We start from the raw sequence: 18661 nt of genomic DNA, 5'->3' as shown, positions 1-18661 counted from the left end.
AAATTGTTGATATGTGGCCACTGATCAGCAAAGTACTATATACTCATCATGTATCCTCACTGGGGTTTGGGGCTGGGTTGGGCCCTAGGAATGTGGGCGATAGCCCGCTATGGGGGTTTGGGGGTGGTAGCCCCCAAGAAATTTTTTTTAGATGTTTTTGTTGATGAAAACTGACATTGTAATAAAACCCTAAAAAGGCAGACTTTGTTTGTTGCCCTAAAAATGCATGTTATAAGCGGTTGGGATGCTTAAGGCATTGTAAGATTGATGTACTATTTTTGCTAGATAATAAGAAAGATTAGACAACTGTGTATGATGGATGCAACCCATTCTGGGTGAACCATGTTAAATCCCTGTGTTATCTGTGTCGTATTTTATTCCTTTATTTTTGTATTTAAATCTAAATATAATTGTTAGTACATATTTGCTTCGGATCTGCTTGAAACCCTAACAATTGGTATTAGAGCGAGGTTTTTTGTAAATTGGCAGGACTTTCAGATTTGAGTGGGAGCAATGGAGGATTCCAAATTCAAGGTCAAAAAGTTTAACGGCCAGAATTATCAGTTATGGAAAATGCTGATGGAGGATTACCTGTATCAAAAAGATTTGTGGTGGCCATTGGAAGGAAAGGCAAAGAAAGCGACCACAATGTCAGATGAAGAGTGGGACATTTTAGATAGAAAGGCACTGGGAGATTGTGCCTTACACCATCTGTAGCTTTCAATATAATAGAAGAAAAAATGATTGTAGATTTGATGGCGACATTAGCTAAGTTGTATGAGAAACCCTCGACTTTGAATAAGGTATTTCTTATGAAGCATTTGTTTAATTTGAAAATGAGTGAGGGAGGATCTATAGTGGAGCACTTAAATGAATTTAATACAATTACCAGTTAATTGTCTTCGGTAAAAATTAATTTTGCAGAAGAGGTTAGGGCTCTCTTGATTTTATGTTCTTTGCCAGAAAGCTGGAATAGCTTGGTTATGGCTGTAAGTAACTTCATCTCTGGTAAAAGTACTTTGATATTTGATGATATTGTTGGTGTTATCCTAAGCGTGGAAATGCGAAGGAAAAGCACAGGTGAGACTCCAACATCATCAAGTAGTGTTTTGAATGTGGAGAATAGAGGAAGATCAAAGGAAAGAGGAAAAGGCCCTGGGAATGAGAAGTCATGAGGGAAGTCAAAGAAAGGACACTCTCAATCTAGAGGAAAGAAAGATTGTTGGTACTGCGGAAAGCCTAGTCATCTAAAGAAAGACTGTTGGTCTCGAAAAAATAAAGAAGGAGACAAAAATGAAAATGACTGTAAGGAAGCTAATATTGCAAGTAATACTTTACAAGATGCTTTAATCTTATGTTTGGATAATGTTAATGATTCCTAGGTAATAGATTATGGGGCTTCATTTCATGCTACGTCCCATAGAAAATATTTTCTAGATTATATTCAAGGTGATTTTGGACAGGTATATTTGGATGATGATGAGCCTTGTCAAATTGTTGGAAAAGGAAAGATAAAGATCAAGTTGTAGAATGGAAATGACTGGTTTCTGCAGGAGGTAAGACATGTTCCTAATCTAAGAAGAAATTTAATTTCTGCAGGGCAACTAGGTAGTGAAGGTTGCATAGTTACCTTCTTAGACAGTATCTAGAAGGTCACTAAAGGATCATTAGTAGTAGCTAAAGGTGTGAAGGTAGGCACATTATATCTGTGTACTAGTAACACTTCCTCTACCCTAGCTACTACAGATAAAGTTATTATAGGGACAACAACAATAGATGTTGCAAGAACAGATTTGATAATGTGGCACCATAGGCTTGGGCACATGAGTGAGAAAGGGATGAAAATCCTTCACTCCAAAAATCTATTGCCAAGACTAAAGAAGATTGATTTATAGTTCTATGAAAACTATGTTTATGGTAAATAGAAAAGAGTCAGATTTCTCAAGGTTGGGAAAGAGAAGAAGAGTGAGAAGTTAGAGCTTGTGCATTTAGATGTATGGGGACCGGCTCAGGGATCATCTCTTGGTGGATCTTGTTATTATGTTATTTTTATTGATGACTCAACCAGAAAAACATGGGTATATTTCCTAAAATAAAAATTAGATGTTTTTGAAACTTTTAAGAAATGGAAAGCTTTTGTTGAGAATGAGATAGGACAAAAGTTGAAGTGTCTCAGATTGGATAATGGAAGTGAGTATTGTAGCAAAGAATTTGAAGATTACTGGTCCTTAAATGGGAGTCGAAAGTAGAAGATAGTTCCAGGAACTCCATAGGAAAATGGTGTGTCAGAGAGAATGAATAGGACTATCATGGAACACATGAGGAGCATGAGATTGCATGTTGGATTGCCCTTACATTTTTGGGCAGATTTTGTACATACTGCTATCTATTTTATAAATAGAGGACCTTCAACCCCTTTGGATGGTGGTATTCCAAAGGAGGCATGGGTTGGTAAAAAGGTAAATTATTCTTTTCTAAAAACCTTTGGTTGTGAAGCTTTTGTCCATGTTGATAAAGAAAACAAAACCAAGCTTGATGCTAAATCTAAAAAATGTACCTTCATTGGATATGGGATAGATGAATATGGCTATCAGTTATGGGATTTTGAAAATAAGAAAATAATTATAAGTAGAGATGTTATATTCAATGAGAAGGTTATGTATAAAGAACAGGTGCAGGAAAAAAATCATGAAAAGGACAAACAAGAATATGTGGTGTTGGATGAGATTCCTAAAAAAAGAAATGCCACAGGTACCTGATGCTCAACAACAACAGATTGTCCCACAAACTCCTACAAGTGTTAGAGGTTATACAAGGTCAAGTAGATCCCCTGAAATATTTTCTCCTTCTTCGTATTCTATTTTATTAACTGATTCTGGTGAACCTGAAGAATATGAAGAAGCAATGCAGGTGGATGCCAAACAATAATGGGAGCTAGGCATGAAAGAGGAGATGGACTCCTTGATGAAAAATAAGACTTGGGACTTAGTCCCTTTACCTATAGGAAAAAGAGATTTTCCTAACAAATGGGTTTATAGGATGAAGGAGGAGGAAGGAGGTTAGAAAAGATATAACGCCAAACTTGTGGTAAAAGGTTTTGCACAAAAAAAGTGTATAGATTATGATGAAATATTTTCTCTAGTTGTAAAAATGGCTTCAATTAGAACTATACTTAGTCTTGTGGCTGTAGATGATTTACATCTTGAACAATTAGATGTCAAAACAACTTTTCTCCATGGAGATTTGGAGGAGGAAATTTACATGTTGCAACCATAGGGATATGAGGTCAAAGGTAAGGAGAACTTGGTGTGTAAGTTGAAGAAAAGTTTGTATGGCCCAAAGCAAGCACCCTGACAATGGTATTTAAAATTTGATAGTTTCATGGATGAACACAGTTATCATAGATGTCATTCTAATCATTATGTATATTTTAAGAGATTGGATAATGATAGTTATATTATCCTATTGCTTTATGTTTATGACATGCTTTTTGTTGGGTCTAACATGCAACATATAAATGATCTTAAACAAAGATTAGCCAAGTCATTTGCTATGAAGGATTTGGGTGTAGCTAAGCAAATTATTGGTATGAGGATTACACGAGACAAGAAAAATAGAACCTTTAATTTGTCCTAAAGTGAGTATATAAAGAAGGTGTTGAAAAGATTTAACATGCAAGATGCAAAAGTAGTTAGGTCACCTTTGGCTAGCCATTTCAAATTGACTAAGGAGATGTGCCCAAAGGCACAGGAAGAGGTAAATAAAATGTCTAACATCCCATACCCATCAGCTATTGGCAGTCTGATATATGCAATGGTATGCACAAGGCTAGTTATTGCACATGCAGTGGGAGTTGTGAGCAGGTTTATGAGTAATCTGGGTATGGAACATTAGAATGCTGTGAAATGGATTCTTCTGTATTTGAAAGGAACTACTACGAAGGCTTTATGTTTCAAAGGATCTAATGTTTCTCTAAGTGGATTTGTTGACTTTGATCTAGCAGGTGATATTGATTCATAGAGGAGTACTATAGGGTATGTTTTTACTATAGGGGGAACTGTAGTCAGTTGGATTTCTAGGCTGCAAAAGGTTGTTGCACTTTCAACCACTCAAGCTGAGTATGTTGCTGCTATAGAAGACAACAAGGAGATGATTTGGTTACAATGTTTTCTGAAGGAATTGGCTCAGACACATGAGGATCAACCATTGTATACTGATAGCCAGAGTGCCATTCATCTTGCGAAGAACTCTGCTTTTCATTCAAGGACAAAGCACATTCAGCTCAAGTACCACTTCATCCAGACTGTTTTGGAGGAGGATCAGTTATGGCTTGAGAAGATTCACACAAGTGATAATCTTTCTGATATGTTCACGAAAGCATTTCCACAAGAGAAGCTGATTTCTTCATCAATTTCTGTTGGTCTTCTTGATTGATAATTGTAGAATTTATACCAGTCGAGTTCCAGTGTTTTATCCAGTGGTGTCATCTAGTATCAGTCTCCAAGTGGGAGATTGTTGATATGTGGTGATTGATCAGCAAAGTACTGTACAATCAACACATATTCTCATCGGGCCCTGGGAATGCAGACGGTAGCCCACTATGGGGGTTTAGGGGTGGTAGCCCCTGAGAATTTTTTTTGGATATTTTTGTTGATGAAAACTGACATTGTAATAAAACCCTAAAAAGGCAAACTTTGTTTGTTGCCCTAAAAATGCATGTTATAAGTGGTTGGGATGCTTAAGGAATTGTAAGGTTGATGTACTATTTTTGTTGGATAATAAGAAAGATTGGACAGCTATGTATGGTGGACGTAACCCATTATGGGTGAACCACGTTAAATCCCTGTGTTATCTGTGTCCTATTTTATTCCTTTATTTTTGTATTTAAATATGCATATAATTGTTACTTCATATTTGCTTCGGATCTGCTTGAAACCCTAACAGAAAGGAATATGATGAATGGATAAACAATATTGTTGAAATGTTGGTGGATAGAGGGAAGACAAAGGGCATTTATTATGGAGACAAAGTAGATTCAATTTCCAAGGGATATCACACGATGAGATAAGGGACTGGATATGATAATATAAAGCAATGGCATGGTATGAGGGAAATGTCGAGAGGTTTTTAAAATAATATTTCTCACTTTACATCCTTATGTTGGATCAAGATCAAGGGAACAAGTGTGTATGGGTAGTGATAGGATAAGCAAGATAAAAAATGGATAAGGGACATGGATATGATAAAGGATATGGACAAGGTGAAGCCCATAAGATGTATGATGCTTATAGAAAATCCTTATTCTTGTTAAGATCAAAGGTGAAATAAGGGATATGGATAATGGATAATGGATAATGGATAATGGATAATGGATAATGAATAATGGAGGATGAAGGATAATGGAGGATGATAGGATATGAAGGATAATAGGATAATGAAGGGAAATAGGATATGATAAGATGAAACCTACCCCCAAGTGTGAATGCAAGGAGATGAAGGATTACACATGACAACTATTTTCTAGGTTTTCATCATGGTACTTACCCAGGGCACTTGTTTGTCAGGTTTTCACAAGTGGATGAATTATTTTTCTACTTTTGTTTTTCCTTTTCTTCCTTTTTCATATATATATATATATATATATATATTCTATTTTATGCTTTTTGGAGATAATGGATTCTTGATAGGAAATGGAGGAAGGACTCAATTGTCCCATTGTCTAGATGATACCTTTGAAATTTGTGTTACAATGGACTATGGCTATTGAAGGTATGCTCAAAGGTGTTGGTAGGAATAATTAGAACAAACTAGAGTAAGGATTTATGTAAAAGATTGGTTACTAGGGATGAAAGGGTGGAAAAGAGGTGTTGGCTAATGGATGGGATATTGGAAGGTTTGATCATGAGTAGAGGAAAATGTTGGCAAGATCAGCATTGGCACGCACCTTGAGGGGTGGTGGAATAATGGAGGAAAAGTGGGTTTTGGAATTTGAGATTTTGATGGAGGAATGTCCATGAATTTGGGACATAAGGATCCAAAATGGATTTGAAAGGTTGAGGATGTTTAGAAGAAGGGATATCAATTTTGGATGCCAATTTTGATTTCTCTTTGGGATGTTGTTCTTCAAGGAGCTTCTCAGGAATCCACATAGTTTTTTACTTTTCTTTATTTTGTAGTTCCCGGGAGCACATTGCTTCTACATGTACCTTATGAACCCATATAGATTTTGACTTTTCTTTATTTTTCTCATTGGACCTTTGTGGACTTTTGGTTATTTATTTTTCTTTTTTAATCATATTTGTCTTTGTTATTACATGTTGATTAGATGGGACATGTTGATCATTAAATGTATGTGAATTTTTGAACTTGTGGATTTTATTTTTGGCATCCAAATTGCTTGGAGGGGGAAAGGAATGTATGGATGGATGGAAGTTTCTCATATATGTGTGCCTTTGCTGATATTGCATAGGGGACAAATAGATATAAGGACCTAAGATGGATGTAAGGGATAGGTGCATGTTTGGATGTAGATGGAGGGATGCAAGATTTAGCAGGGGTAGCAATGCCTTGAGAGTGAACTATATAACCAAGGTCATGACAATTAGGATTTATTTTGATATTGAAGGGTTCTAAAATACTTTTCTTGTGGAGGTTGACCCCTTTGCCTTGATAAATATTTTGCTCAATGGGGTACTTGTTGCTTTGGGAGGAAGATGCAAGTCCATTTTGAGTGGAGGAAATAATTTGATATGCAAGGGATTTAGGAATAAATTAAGTATACAAGTTAGGATCATGAAGGGGACTAGGAGGAATGACGAGATCATTTGGCAGGATAGGATTGTGTGGTAGACATGGAGGATGAGGACATTGAGATGAAGAAATGGTAGATTATTGTGGAGGATCTAGAGGGATTATGCGATCTTGTGGAGGATATGAAAGTGAAGGGATAATTTGGTCTTGATAAGGAGGGGGATCATCAAATTCTACTTTAAGGGTGATTTTCTCTTGAATTTCAATGGGATCATTGGAAAGGATGGAAGGGATATCTTGATCTTTCTTATAAAGTGGAATGTTAATGGTATTTAGAAGGACATTTTGTTCATGAAATGGAAGGGGATTATTTTGGATAGGATGGACCAATATGGTGTGATCATCAAAGGAAATGGGATCTTGGTCAATAGATGAATGAGATTGTTTGTTCTTGGTATCTTGATCTTCATTATTTGGATCATCCTCTTGACATGGTGTATGATTTTAAATATACACGGGGTATTCTAGGAGGGAATAAATGTTTTGACATGGAGATGGACTTTGAATGGGATTATTTGAAATAGGTTTGATAGGAAATGAAGCACACAGTGGCATTGGGTCTAGCATTTCTAAAGCATGACAGGGACATGCATCATGAATTGGATTAGCTTAGAAATCTATTGTGGATAGCCCTTGGGGGTAATCTTGAAAGGTGTCATTGGAAGTATGACTTGATGGAGATGGTGTAAATTTATCTTGTGAAATTTTAGGGGACAAGGAAATGATGGTAAACATAGAGGATTAATGAGGAGAAATTTCTTGAGGGGAGGATGAGTCACTACTAGACATGGGTAAATGATCATGTTTAGAATTACTTTTCTGTGTATAACCTAGTATTCGAATCAAATCATCAAGAGTCTTAGTTTTGTGTTTTCACTATTTGGGTGATCTTGTTTGATGTTATTTCAATATTTATTTGGGACACCCTTGATGGTGAATTTGAAGACATAAAAGGATGTTCACTAATATGTGATGCAACTAGAGGCAAAGTTAGTTGTGTAATTATATGTGACCTTGATAAGGGTTGACTCGTTTGTGCAATTACTTGTAGTACTGAGGGATTTTTAGTTGCTTGAGGAACACTTGGTTGCATTAGAAGAAAAAATGGTTCATAATTTGGTGATGGTCCTAGTTTAATTACACCACACTCTGGTTTCATGCTTGAGGATGGAACCACATTAAGATTCTGATCAAAACCTCGTTGTTGTATTAGGTTGACGCATGGTTGTATCAAATCAAATAATTTTTTATATTTGATATTTGATTGAATAAAGTTTAATCAAATGAGGATTGACTTGGGATTTGGTAAAACAAGGTTTGATTTGGGACTTGGTTCAATGAGGTTTGAAATAGGACTTGATCAAATGAGACTTGATTTGAGACTTGGTTAAAGTTTGCGGTCGTTGTTTGAAATTGTTTCATCATGTCCATTTGTGAGATAAGAGCTAGTATGTTTGATTGTGCGATGAGAGCTTGTATGCCAATTGGCTCAAAGTTTGGGTTTGGACCTTTAAATTTTTGAAATAGTTTGGACATTTGGGATCTAATCTTTTTAGTGTTTTTTAATTTTCATTCTAAGATCATTGCTTCTTGAGCTAGTTTCTCTAGTTTTTGTATTTGGACATGTATTTCATCATGATAAGTTTTATCCAAGTTTTGGGATGTGTATAAATTGGATTAACATGATTGATTGTTTGATTGTGATGACATGGTCTTATAAAATTTGGAATATTGATATGGAGATGATGGTCTTTCAATTTGAGGGTCACCTTCTTTATGATACTAGCGATGCCAAGTCATCATGCTTGTTTTGGACTAAGATCAAGGATGCTTAGTGATGAGATTGGACCAATGATTTGATTTCTTTGGAATCTTTGAGATTTTGAATGAAATGCAAGGATGACAAATGCAACTCTATTTTTTTGGATATTATGAAAAAACTTGGGAATGCAAGTCTAAAGAGATACCCTAACAGATTGAAATGTAATCAAGACCTTTAAAGGAAAAAAAGACAAATTGATAAAAGGACAATTTGACAAAGTCTTCCCTATTTCTCGGATACTAAGCTAAGGTTTGACAAGATAATATTGTTGATAAAAGGACAAGGGTTGATCAAGGTCAAGAGTCCATAACAATGACTTTGGATATGACCTAAACATTTAAATTTTGGGGGTTTAACAAAACGTGATCTAGGAGACTACATGGAAGGTAATTGTATGGAATAAGGATAATATAATGAGAACAATATGAAGGACCAAACTAAGACCTAAGTTTGGGACAATGCAATATTGGCAAAAATGACCTAGGATAATAAAGGACATGCAAAGGTATGAATGACCAAGACCTAAGAAATGATTTTGAGACCTAGATGCAAAGGGAAAATGATAATGCAATGAACCACTAAGAAAAGAAATGAATATGTCCTAAGACCTAAGGTTGGACAATGCAAGACCTAACCTAAATTGACATGAATATTGAAATAAAGCAGTCCAATTTTTTGATAAGCCATGTTGTTGAAGACCTTTCCAAAATTTTGGATGATAACTTTGATGTTTGACACAAGTTTTTGATTTTGAAGACATTGTTTGAATGTTTGTGACCATTTTTTGATATGAATCTTCATTTTTTATGTTAATATTTATTTTGAAATTAAGTTTCTAATTTGTTAACAAACACAAAAGACAAAATGGCTATTTGAGATTTTTGCATAAGATAAAAGCACATTCAATTACAACCCTAAAGTTTGGTAGTGAAAATACTTGTTGAATCTCCTTGCCCAGAATACCACATTGAATTGGATAGATAGAAGATTTGTGGCACTAGCTCCCCCTTGCTCGAAACTTACTTCTCGGGCATACCAAGCTTTGAAATTTTCTATCTCAAGTTGAAGAGTACATGAGGGGTTTCTTCAACATGCATGTATCATAATGCCCGACTCAATAAGTAGAAAGTAAGGCTGCTAAAAGAATTTTTCTCTTAGTGAGAGAACTCTTCACCAAAACCTGGTGTCTACCCATGCAATGGTGACTCACTTAAGAGCCTATCCTAAAGGAACCATCGATGTAGATGCACATCACCAAGGAGTTGCAGTTTTGACTTGACTTTTTAATTTATATAGTGGGCTAAAGAAGTACCACTTGGGTCATTCCCTCTCACCTGACTTTAATGGCTTCTTGGGAGGCAGGTCCTCTAATAAAAATAAAAATTGAGTAACACTAACACTTTTATCTTACACCTAGGACCACAAAATCTAGGGGAGAGGATAGTGTATGTTAGTAGTAGGTCCACTTACATGCACAAGTGTGTCAAAAAAAGAAGACACATATTTGTTTTAAATCCTAAATCCAAATGTGATCTTTCTATGAAAAATGGAGATGCTCTATTTCAATTTTGGTCTTTGACAATGTCATGCATGAAATCATTAGTAGTTTCAATGTATGTTTTCTCCCAATGATTGTCAATTTGCTGCATAAATAATTAGTATCCTAAAAATTGAAGATTTATAATGAAGTCATTCTATATGCATAGAAGACAAATTAAAAATTATACATGTCCTCATGCTTGTGCAACTGTGCAAGATTTGACTACAACTGCACAAGACAAAGTTGCAACTGGATAGAATAAAGGGTACAAATATGCAGTTTCTACTCACAACTATGCAAAAAGTGCCAACAACTATGCAAATCCTACAAAAATGAGAGTTAGGATTATCAACAAGACAAATTTGGTCAAATGGAAGCCAAATTTGACCATAAAACCCTAATTATGATGCAAAATAACACTAATAGACCTCAAGCTTGAACATTGTTGAAATGCATGATTGAATTTATAAACATTATAGGGTCAAATTATGCCTATTAATGTGATCTTGAACCTTAAATTGAGAGAATGGAAACTTTAAAGTGTCTTTAAATGAAATGTTGATGTTCCTTCCTTCAAAAACCCTAATTAAGCTACAATATGCATTTTTTTTTCATTTACATCTCTAATTAAGCTATTTGTGTTTATTTACGTTCTTAAAAATCCTAATTACACTAGGTGTGACCAAATTCCATCAAATTTGCATGAAATCGATTGATTTTAAGCCAACATTTAATAAAATTTGTTGTTCATTTTAACCCTTTGCATCAAAATAGAGGTGAATATTTGTTGTTCTTTAATCAAGGGCCTAATTAAAACTACATGAGTTAATTTTAAACCATAATTAACACCTCTAAGTCCTAATCTGACCCTACAAATAGGAAAAATTGAAAATTTTGAAGTTCAAATGGACCAAAGAAACTGTTAAGTTCCGAGCTGCAAGTGTACAAAAAATTCAAGTAAGTGCACAACTTATGGGGAAAATTATGCAGGAGTCCTGACAGAGGATTAAAATGGCTTCCTTTGATGCAATTTTGACTTGCAATCACTCAAAACACTCGAATAATCACAGATTAGGCATCTTCACGTTGGTTCACTAGAAAATGTTGCTAGAGAATTAGACAAAAGCATCATGACATTTAAAAGCCATCCACAAAAGAAAAATATCATGAAAACAATCCTAATCACAATCAATAGAAGTATGGAGAATAAAATTCCCAAAACAAACGCAAGTACTTCCTCCATTCCCTTCCATTGTTTTCCTTTCTCCTTCAGATATATGTGGCTCTCATCTACAAACACAACTGTATTAAAAGCAAGATAATGACAAAATGATAGCGAGGTGATTTTGACAGTGTAAGGATACTCAAAATGTGGTCACAATCATTTAAAAAAGGACTCAATTTATAGAGAAATTGGTCACCAAAAATGACATGAGAAAATCAAGGCAAATGAAAGAGGCAAATTGATTAAGGCATAATTGAATGACAAATTATGACAAATTGAGGAGAGATTTATGCCTCATAATTTATGACAAATTGGCCTTAATTAAAGCTCATTGACTTATGACAAATTTGAGCAAAAATAACTTCATGAATTGAGAAAATAGTGGAGAAATTAATGGAATACATTTGGAGAAAAGGGCGGAAATAACTAATAAAAATTCATTTATTATTTAGCCCATAAAAAGGAGAATTAGCCAATTAAATAAAACATTTAAGTGTGACATAGGACAAAGGATAAATAGAATAAACCTAGTTAACCTAAGAGAGATGTTAGTAAGGATTTAATAATTAAAGAATTACAAGAACCCTAAGAGATAAAAAGAGAGATGAATTAGGTCAAAATAATACAATTAATGAATGATGATGAACATGATTAACAAAATAATTGATGAGGACCAAACATTGATTAAAATGATAAGGATAGAGACCAATGACAAATCGATTGAAATTGACAAAGATTAATTTGATAAATGATGATTGATAAGGGATCAATGACGAATCAATCAAGATTAACATGAATTGATTTAATAAAAGATGATTAATAAATGATTAGGATCAATGATAGATTGATCAAGATTGATAATGATTGATGACGAATATTAAAAAGATCCAAACTGATCCAAGGTGATTGAGAACTAATTGAAAGAGGATTGAAATTGAAAATGATTGAAAACAACCCTAACTGACATTGATTAAGGTTTATTAAAAATTGATCATGATCACAGATTGAGCATTAGGATTGACATTGGGAAGAGCTAAGTGAAATTCAAGAAAATGGAATTGAATAAGAAAAGAATGCAGAATAGTGACACAATGCCAATAAATGAGAGAGATCAAATGCACAACATAGACGCAGTGTTTAGTAAGTGCAAAAATCCTAAAAGAAGGTAATACAAACATGTTGAAGTATGACACCACAAGCGTTGACCATTTTTAGATGCCTACACTTACTTTCTATTATCTCAATCAAATAAAATTATAACATTCTAAAAATAACATGCTACATCCACATGGGCATTCTCATTAATAATAATCTACAAGCCAGAGCCACAATCTGCACTACTAGACCTGTCCTCTACCAGAACCATTCACATTCTTTATATAGAATATATAGAATGTTATGAAAAGTGAAATTCCCTATTTTTAGGCACTAAAACCCTAACCAACCAAATTTTGACAAGAATTTTTTTTTATTATAATTTTAACTCATGAAGCTCTAGGGGCCATAACTTTTGAATTGACTTTTGGATTTTCAATCATCATACACTTTTGGGAAATATTGTGAGGATACCTACAGTGGTGACATGTGCTAACTCACATGTCGATCAACTTTTGAGCCCATCCAGATCCTCTATGGCCCTAAAAATACATTTGTGGTTTTTTATTGGAGAAATTTCCTTAAAAATTTGAATATCACTCAAATGCCATAAGATATTGGGACAATTCCTTCACCATTGGTTCCATTTTACCATTTAGGAGGTCTATGTAAGATTTCATGCAAAAATGAAAACTAACTAAAAATAGTAACCCTACCAAAAATAGTAACCCTGCTAATAATATTAACCTTGCCATTATTAGCCCTTATCAACAAACTAAACAATATTTTTGGGTGATGCAAGATTGCTCTTACAACTTGGATTCTTTTGCATCAGTTTTTAATTTCTATTTTGCTAAATTGTGTCTTTGATTATGCACTATACATAGACTAATAGTTAATGTCTACATTATTTAGAGGTTTTAGTGTTTATATTTTCTAATTAGGTGGCATTAATTTGGTTGCATGTTTATGTTTTAATGTCATAAGTGTGTCAAAAGCATTAGAATATTTCCTATGAGTTATTGGGGGCATCAAGATGTTTGTTTTCAAAGAATGAATCAACACCCTCATAAATTCATGATCAAGATCAAAGTGGAAAAGTAACTCAAAGGATGATAGGGAGCTGTGAAGGGTGATTGGGTAGCTATTAAATAACTAAAAGTAGATAGAATGGACCTACCCCTAAGTTTAAAGTTCTTGTAGACAATAGATAATAAGTTTTCACATGAAACCTATTGGTGATATTTTCCTCATGGTAGTTGCCCAAGATTTTATGGGAATGGTTTTCACCATTGGATAAAAGTTTTATCTTTTTTTCTTAAATGTTTTTGTTTTTAACTAATTTTATTTTTTCAATTTTAGAATTTTTTTGCCATTTTAAAAATATTTTTGCACACATATATTATGATTTTATGTTTTTTCTTGTTTGGATTAGGTGTAAGACTTCTTGACTATTTTTAGAGATGTATTATAATATTTAGAATAAAAAGGAAATAACAACAAAAAATTAAGAACATTGTTCTAAATCAAGAAATGCCTCAAAGTAGAGTGAATATAGACAAAAAGATAATTTAAATAAAAATAAAATATAATAGAATTCAATCATTTTTTTTAGATTGCAGGAATCGGCTATAACACCCCCTATAAACTCATCCTTATCCTTTATGCTAAATGTAATGGTGTAATTTGGTACTAGGGTTTCACCAAGTAGGATAAGACCACTAATTAGCCAAATTAGCTAATACATTGAAAGAGGGGTGAACCTAATAGATCGTCTCAATCCAAATAAGGAAAGGGATGAAATTATAATTAGATTCATTGGTTAGGGTTTGGTTCCATCTTTCTAAATTGAAATTAGATTTGTAATTGTAAAATTAGAGAAAAATGAGGGATAATTGAGGTAAATTGACAAAAGTGGTAAGCTATTGATGTCCCACAGAGCCACCAAATGAGATTTGGGAAAAATAAGATGTTTAAAAATTGTTCCCAGAATTTCAGCTTGATTTTTTAGGACTAGGTAGCACAAATCCATCTCCATAAAAAAATTACCTATTTGTCAATATTAACTCTACCAGAATTCCCAAGTACAACTCCTACACCTTTTTCCTAAACACAAAAAGAAAGGGAAAGATGCTGGGGATATGTGTTTTCCTAAGTTAAACCTCTGTATTGGAATCAATCGTGAATGAAATAATGCAAATATTGAAATAAATGTTAACGAGATATACCTTAGATCTACAATCATTGATGATGATGCAATGCTCTTTGAATGTAATCACAAATGTTGAATGTAATGGCATGACAAACACATGGACTTGAAAAACCCTAATCTCACACATATGCTTGTATGAATATTGATGCAACTTTTCTCCACAATTGTTGAATGGTGAATATGGAACTTTAAATATCTAAAGATGCTTAATGATGAATGTTTCATAGATGCACAAATAATAGGGTATCTTATTGATGTCAAAATGAATTGATAGGATGTCTTTATTTAGGGTTCCCTAGGTAAATTACTGATTAGGTCGACCTCCAATGATCATGTGTAGACCTGGGAATCAAATGGTATCAAGGAGATGTAGCATGTACCCCATTTCAAATTGGGGTCCATTTTAGAGGGACAAGGGTATTTTCTAGCACCTTGGTCAAGACTAGAGTGCCCCATGCCCTGGTCCTTCTACAAATAGGACCAAAAGAAGAAGCCAAGGGGGAGGGTATCCAATGATAGGACCCACCAAAGGATGTTCATTACATCAAAGTTGAAGAATAGGGTCAAATAGGACCTAGAGAGGGTATGAAGATAGGACAAGCTAAAGTAGGAGCACAAACATGAGGTGTAAATTGGATCGGTTACAATTTACAATGGTACACTATATAATAAGTGAATGATGAATTGTAGGTACACGCTATCGATTTGAGCAACCAAGATTCTGATATCATAGAGTACATACATGTCATAATGAAGGTTTGATGGTGCTTAAAATTTTAATTTTAATTTTGTTCATGTTTTATCCCATTGTTGCTCTTTTTGTGTTTGATATATTGTTTGAGTTTTAGGTTTTGTTACATTATTTTAACTTATTTTATAGCTTAGATAGGGGTACACATATCTACCACACTCTTTGGGTATAAGTAGGGGACTAAGTAATCAAAGTAGATTGAAAATAAGATGCAACATGGTGTTATAGTGATGCTAGAAGATGGTTAAACATAAATGTCTACAAGTAGCAATTAATGATTTCACCTTGAAGGGGAAAATGCTCTTTTATCTTGATAATGGAGAAATTTTCCACAATGAATTTGCAAATTTTAGAGCTCACATCCATCGTGTTTATTTTAATTAAATACCTTCATGAATCTATAGCCAAAGGCCCCAAGAAACATGAGGAAAAAATTGGTTCTATAACTATTTTATGAGGTTTGAGAGGAGGAGACGAGTTAAGGAATAATTATAAGAGGGATATTGGCAAGACCCCAAAACACTCATATTTTCATCAAAGAAAATTAAATTTTTTTAAAACAAAATGAAAATATATCTAAGTAAATACAAATGATCAATTCAAAATCTAATTTATGAATGGGGTACTTTATATAGATCAAAACACCCATTCTAGATTTCTAATAAGAATCAAAGTTTAATTTTGAAAGGCAACCTAGTGAAAGAGGTTTATCTTAAGGATTAGAAACCTAGGGTAGGGTTTAGTCAAAGAAAAGTCATGAGGAAAATAGTCTAAAATGAAAATGTAACTCAACCAAAAACTATAATATCCACAAGGATAGTCAATCAACACCATTTCATCAAGAAAATAAAATCAATAAATATGGAAAATCTGTAGAATCTTAACAAGGTTAGGAGTAGCCTCAAATAAAAATTAGATTTTATTATACAACTATTTATTAATTAAAGTATATAACATGTACACTATTTTCATTATTTTGTAATATAATTTTATCTTTTTCATTTGAGCTTTGTTCCTTTATATATATATATATATTGTTGAAAACATTACATGATTGAGAGGGGGGTGAATCAATGTGGACTTCAAAATAATTTACTTTTGATCGAATAAACTTAAATCCATAATTAGCTTATTACTACAATTATGAAACATGATGACACAAACCACAACAAACAAATGTATACCACATTTATGTGGAAAACCCTAAACAAGGAAAAAACATGGTGAGAATCATACTCACAATATGAATAACTAATTACAATTTTTAGGCTCAAGGCCAAGGAGCTCATTACCCTTGAATGGAATTGCAAAACTATGACACACAACCTTAGGGTAGTATACAAAAGACTTGTAGGGATAGACTCACTGTATCAGGGCAAGATACAAATGAATATATTAACTACCAAAAGGAACATACTATTAGCAACAACCAAGAGGGAAGACTAAGAGTGGGGGTGAATCAGTCTTCATCAGAATAACAAACTTAGCCACAAAACACAGATTTGATAAACTACAACAATAAGACATATAAGCAAATTTACAACACAACACAACACCAAGATTTTGACATGGAAAAACCAGTTAAGGGAAAAACCATGATGAGAACCTACCCACAGTAAGATGATACTCTACAGTACTATGTAAAAATATTACAATGGGGAATGCACATGCATTCAGGCACACTACCTAGAGCTCACTGCTCAAATATAATGGCCCATAAGGCTACAACCCTCAAGGAAGTCTCACTGACTTACAATAAGATTCAGACTACAATCCAGAAGAAATAAACTAAAAGAATAACATCTCCAAATGCTTGATTACAGTTCTAGTTAAACACGAATGTGTGTCCTGCACCACCAATCTCACCAAAAACTCAACATCAAAGGATAAATCACTTGTTTGCACTCAAACCTCTCTCTTATAATGCAGACACAACATCAACACACAAACAACAAGACTATATCACCTATATATACAATTTATCAACCTTGATAACAAGGTCAGCTAAACCCTCATCCCTCAATTACAAAATTACATCACATGATACAAAGATTGACCACCAGACCAATATGATGATTTACATAGTATAAAATGGTCCTAATTCAAATCCCCAAATAGAGAGTTTTTTAGTGGCGAATCTTTGCCAATTGGCGAATTCCACACAAATAGTCTTGGCACCATCATGGTCAAATCGCCTGAAATTTCAGGGTTAATGACACACTGTAGAATCTAGCTTTGCCATTGACCACACACCGTCGACGTGCATACCCATAATATTTTCCTAGAATCACTTGGACGTGGGTATTATATCACCTCCATTATTCGCCAGCAATAGTAAAATGACCACGTACCAAGGACCTAATTCACCAATGGTAAATTAAATATTCATTGCACGCATTGACCAAATTCGCCAATATCAATTAAAACATTATAAGCATTTGAGGACCCATTTTGCCCTGCTTAAATTAAATGTTCATTGCACGCTTGTGCAATTCACCAAAAATGTAATTAAATTAAATGTTTATTGGCAAATGCGACGCCTGGGCCCCGCTCAATTCGCCAAAAATGCAATCATGGATTGCTATAAATTCACTCTTTCTTACACTTTTTCTTACAATTTGTTCATGTCTGATTAGTAAATTGGGAGCTCTCAAGTCTCAATTCGCATTCCGCAAATTGAGTTGGAAAGTCAAAGTTCATTCACATTGTAGGGCGGGTGGCGGGCTAGAGTTACAATCTTGCAACACAGGCCCATGCATTCCTGATTCCTGATTCAGAGAATTAAGAAGGCATAAAGGTGAGTAATCATTTCTTCATACTTGATAGTATTAGTTTTAACTTTTAATTCACAGTGAGAGGTCAAGACTCAAGATATCACAGTCAGAAATGGGTGAGACTCCTCAGGGTGGTGAAAGGATTGAGATGTCACACAAGGGTGAGACTGAGACTCCTCAGGGTGGTGAAGGGATTGGGATGTCAGACAAGGGTAAGACTCCTCAGGGTGGTGAAACTGAAGGGATTGAGAAGCCATCAAAATGTCCAAAACTAAAACTTAAAGATACTACCATAAAGTCTTTCTTTGGAATTGGCAAAGTTTCTGGTCCATCAACTTCTACAGTTGTAGAAGCCATTCATAGTAGCTCACCACCACCACAAGGTGGGATTGTCATTGAGTTAAATGCATCAAATGAGGATGACAATAACAA

Source organism: Cryptomeria japonica, chromosome 4 (genome assembly GCF_030272615.1).
Source record: "Cryptomeria japonica chromosome 4, Sugi_1.0, whole genome shotgun sequence".
Taxonomy (NCBI): domain Eukaryota; kingdom Viridiplantae; phylum Streptophyta; class Pinopsida; order Cupressales; family Cupressaceae; genus Cryptomeria; species Cryptomeria japonica.
The sequence above is the reverse complement of the archived record's forward strand: the minus strand, read 5'-3'. Positions refer to the sequence as shown.